Source organism: Saccopteryx leptura, chromosome 2 (assembly GCF_036850995.1).
Source record: "Saccopteryx leptura isolate mSacLep1 chromosome 2, mSacLep1_pri_phased_curated, whole genome shotgun sequence".
NCBI lineage: Eukaryota > Metazoa > Chordata > Mammalia > Chiroptera > Emballonuridae > Saccopteryx > Saccopteryx leptura.
The window spans coordinates 166,233,398-166,237,977 of record NC_089504.1 but is presented as its reverse complement, the minus strand read 5'-3'; the positions used below and the strand labels follow the sequence as shown (position 1 = coordinate 166,237,977).

Sequence of the window (4,580 nt, the reverse complement as noted above, 5' to 3'; positions counted from 1 at the left end):
GTGCCGAAGGGGTGATGGCGGATGCTGGTGGTTAGCTAACCAGTAACCCTGTTCTTTGTCTTCCGTGGAGCCCCACTTTGTCTGGGGACTGAGTCTGACTGGTTTGAGAGCTGTACCTGCCTGTATTGTTCAAGGCTGTGTCTGTGCCTGATGCTGTTGTCAGACAGATGGGGAAATACAGTGAAAGTTTCTTCTATTAAAAAAAGGAGGTGGAGGGAGAGAGAACCTCTGACCCCTCTTGCTTTGTGCTTCAGACATGGCAACGAGATGCCAGTGCTGGATTCACAAAGGGAAACACAATTTCCTACTGAGACAGCAGATAAACCTGATCCCTGGGGAAGTCCTTGAGTTGCCAAACCAGCCCCATGCTATCCACCACCCAACTTCTTGTCAAATAAACAAGACTTATCTTTCTGGTTTGAGAACCACTTGGCAAATACTCTATTATTTGCAGCCAATGGCAAATACAAGCCAGGCACAGACAGTTCAAAGGTGTGTCAGGAAACATCCCTCCAGTTATGGCAATGGCAGCTCTGGGACACACCACGCTGCTTCTCAGTTACAAGGAGGAAACCCACAGGACAGAGAGAGCTGGGGACTTGAGAACAAAAGATGAAGACGACCTGAAGGGACCAGAGAAAACAGAAGTTGGGCCTGGGCAGAGGAGAGGCTTTTAAGGTTTGGCATTATTTTTCAAATACCCACTCTGGTCCAAAAATATAGAGCTTTGTGGTTTTGGCCAGTGCTGTCACAGCTGCTCATGGGATACAAGAAGAAGTCCTTATTTCTGGTGAATAAACTACAATTTGAAGTGTCAACTCCACATCCTGGTAAGTACCAGAATAAGCATCACACCACGCCATGGACACATTGTAAGATTGTCCTATTTGTGATCAAAATTTAGAAAAGACATTTGATTAGAACTAGGTTTCCCATTCTAAAGGGGAGTTTTTATTTTACAAATTATTGTGGCTACTGCCCCCAAGTCTGTGCCCACATAGGAGAGTCTGCGGGGTCCTGCAGCCTCCTTCTTGCCCGTGTTTCTCCAGAGCAGAGCCTTATGACCACTGTAGCCAAATGTGCTGCAGATGTGCCTAAGAAGCTGTTCCCACCAGCCCTGAGGCAGCTAGGTAGGTCCCATTGTTCTGCAGCAGCAGCATCAACTGTTTAACCCTATTTGCTCCACAGACAGTATTATCTTCTCTGCGTAACAAGGCTTGAAAGCATCAGGGTAGGAAGCCCTGCTCAGAAGGCTGTAAATGCTAAAGATACTCCCTCATCCTCCTGCCTTTGCAGCTAGGGGCAGTCCCATGACACAGCTCTGGCCAACAGCCATAAATCCACATTACTCAGTGCTTACTCATGCCCTTCCTCCTCCTTCCTGAAGTGTGGGTGGAGAGCAGAGGACAGGCAAGCTGCGACCTGTGGGCCAAGTTCCACCTGCTACCTGTTTCTATAAGTCAAACTTTATTGGAACACAGCTATGCCCATCTGTTTCCACATTGTATGTGTCTTCTTTTGTGCAAAGATGGCAGAGTGAAGCTGCTGTGACAAAGACCTATGACCTACATGCCACTCTCTGATCCCTTTAGAAAAAGTTTGCAGGCCCTGGCCGGTTGGCTCAGCGGTAGAGCATCAGCCTGGCGTGCGGGGGACCCGGGTTTGATTCCCGGCCAGGGCACATAGGAGAAGCGCCCATTTGCTTCTCCACCCCGCCCCCCTCCTTCCTCTCTGTCTCTCTCTTCCCCTCCCACAGCCAAGGCTCCATTGGAGCAAAGATGGCCCGGGCGCTGGGGATGGCTCCTTGGCCTCTGCCCCAGGCGCTAGAGTGGCTCTGGTAGTGGCAGAGCATCGCCCCCTGGTGGGCAGAGCATTGCCCCTGGTGGGCGTGCCGGGTGGATCCCGGTCGGGCGCATGCGGGAGTCTGTCTGACTGTCTCTCCCCGTTTCCAGCTTCAGAAAAGAAAGAAAAAAATAATAATAAAAAAGAAAAAAGAAAAAAAAAAAAGAAAAAGTTTGCAGACCCCTCATGTAGAAGACGCAGAAGGCACTTAATGACACTGAGGACAAAGTTACACACTAAGGACAACAGAGCAGGGTGAGTCATTCATAAAACCACATACCCTTTGGGACTTCCTGACGACCTGATACATGACAAACATTTTTCACTGTAAGTCACTGTAATCAGGTTTTCTCCAATACTATCCTCCCCAGAAAAATTACTATATTGATTAGGGTTATTAGTTAAAACCAACGTCTTTAAACAGAAAAGATATTTATTAAAGGATGTTGGGTAATGCAAGGGTTCCTGGCAGGGCCAGAACTCTACACGCTGGCACTACACAACTAAGAACAATGCCCGATGACTTCACAAGTGCTATTTTAACACCACCACCACCTCTACCTCTTCCCTGATGATCCTCAGAACAAGGTACCAGAACCTCTACCATTGCCATTTCCCAAAGAAATAGCTGTTTCTGCCAGCACAGGAAGCCTCCTCACCCTGGGTATTTGTCAGCTCAGGCTGTTGTGAAAAATTCCAGCACAGGCAGACAAAGGCCTTAATCAGCAGAAATTTATTTCTTATAGTTCTCAGGGCTGGCATGTAAGATCAAGGTGTCAGCAGGTTGGTTTCTCTTCGAGCCTCTCCCCCTTGGGTTGCAGACGGCCTCCTTCCCCTCACTGGGCTCTTCTCTGCTCAGACATCCCTGGTGTCTCTTTCTTATCTTTCTTTCTTTTTTTTTTTTTTTTTGTATTTTTCTGAAGCTGGAAACAGGGAGGCAGTCAGACAGACTCCCACATGCACCCAACCGGGATCCACTCGGCACGCCCACCAGGGGGCGATGCTCTGCCCATCCAGGGCGTCACTCTGTTGCGACCAGAGCCACTCTAGTGCCTGGGGCAGAGGCCAAGGAGCCATCCCCAGCGTCCGAGCCATCTTTTGCTCCAATGGAGCCTCGGCTGCAGGAGGGGAAGAGAGAGACAGAGAGGAAGGAGAGGGGAAGGGGTGGAGAAGCAGATGGGCGCTTCTCCTATGTGCCCTGGCCGGGAATCGAACCCGGGACTCCTGCACGCCAGGCCGATGCTCTACCACTGAGCCAACCGGCCAGGGCCTCTTTCTTATCTTATAAGGACACCAGTCCTATTGAATTAGGATCCCCCCTTATTACCTCATTTAACCTTAATTACCTCCCTAAAATCCCAAACAAGTTGCACTGGGGGTTAGGACTTCCGCCTATGAATTTGAGGGGACATATAACACCTTGCTCACAACCATGGCCAAGCCTTGAGGGGACTCATCCGATTGGCAGTGAGGAGAATGTGTGGTCAGGGCCTAGCTTTAAGGAACTCCGTGAATGCAGATGCTCTGCTTCCACTTTGGGGAAAGCAAGACTGAATATAGAGAATTGTCACCATGGGAATAAGATGGTCAACACATTAAGCAGCCACAAATGACAAATGTTTACTCTAGTGGACATGCAGCTCAGTGCCAACCACAGTCCCGAGCAGCCCTCTAAATCTTTCCACAGCTTCCATAGGTTGTTCTGTTAGAGACCTGGCTCATGTGCTCTTCTGGAGCATGTTTGGTCTCCTGGTCCCATAGGTGCTGTATTCCCAGGAGGCCATTTATATAGACAACAACATGACTGCCTTACAGTGGTGCTATGGGTCACTTTTGCCTGTTTCTGCACTGAGTCCCATAGACCGGAGGCTTTAAATGATAATATCTTTGTTTGTATCTGGTTCTGATTTGAAGACATGTTTGCCTTGATTTTGAGGTGGTTATGCATTTCAACTGTTTTTAAAAGGTGTTTTGTCTATTGTTGGTATGTGTTTGGAGCACAAAAGGTAGTGAGGAGGTGGCTTCCATGTGAACCAGTTCTTTTATCTTGACAAATACTAAAACAACTATAACTGTATACAACTTTATTCAGATGAGTCACCATTCAGCATTTATATTAATAGTAAAGTCATTTTTAAAAATTGACACTGATTTTTCTTATAAAATATAAAATTAACTACATCAAAGTAGTATGATAAAAGAGACTAGAAAGCCTAAAGACAGGTCCAAGTATCTGAAATAATTTAGTAGATAACCACGCGATTCTGTTTACTGAACACTTTCCATGTGCAGGTATTCAAAGACAGGAGAGGCACAACCTGTTCTTTGTTCCAGATCACTCCAGATGGAGGCAGGCACTTACTCTGATTGCTTGAGTGCTTTCCTTCCTTCAAGGTGCTAATTCTCTACAAACACTCAGTAATTGTTGTTTTTGTGCGTTCACATATGTTACACACCATGGACACTCTCTCCCCAACAACTGGGATGATGCCTAGCTGCGGGTGGTGGAGGGCTGTCCGTGCTTCAGTGTGTATTGTTAATATGCTTCTATCTGTAAGCCTGAAATCCCTCTACCCAGCATCAAATAATAGTAATAATAATAATAATTTTCCCCTCTGTTTGGCAGTGGAAATAGAACTAAGAAATAATAACTAACAAATATACTATGTCAAAGTTAAAGTTTGCCTTTTTGAAGCAGCTAAACTGCACATGTGACGACTGTAAAGTTCCTGTTCAAA

At 46.9% G+C, this 4,580-nt stretch overlaps 1 long non-coding RNA gene across 1 annotated transcript; it reads left to right on the top strand.

The window, feature by feature from the left end:
* The first annotated feature begins 599 nt into the window (after positions 1 to 599).
* LOC136393200 (uncharacterized) lies at positions 600 to 2,085 on the top strand. The gene is made up of 3 exons (XR_010749058.1): positions 600 to 830; positions 1,529 to 1,605; positions 2,022 to 2,085. It is a non-coding gene; the product is annotated as an uncharacterized lncRNA (long non-coding RNA).
* Positions 2,086 to 4,580: the final 2,495 nt, after the last annotated feature.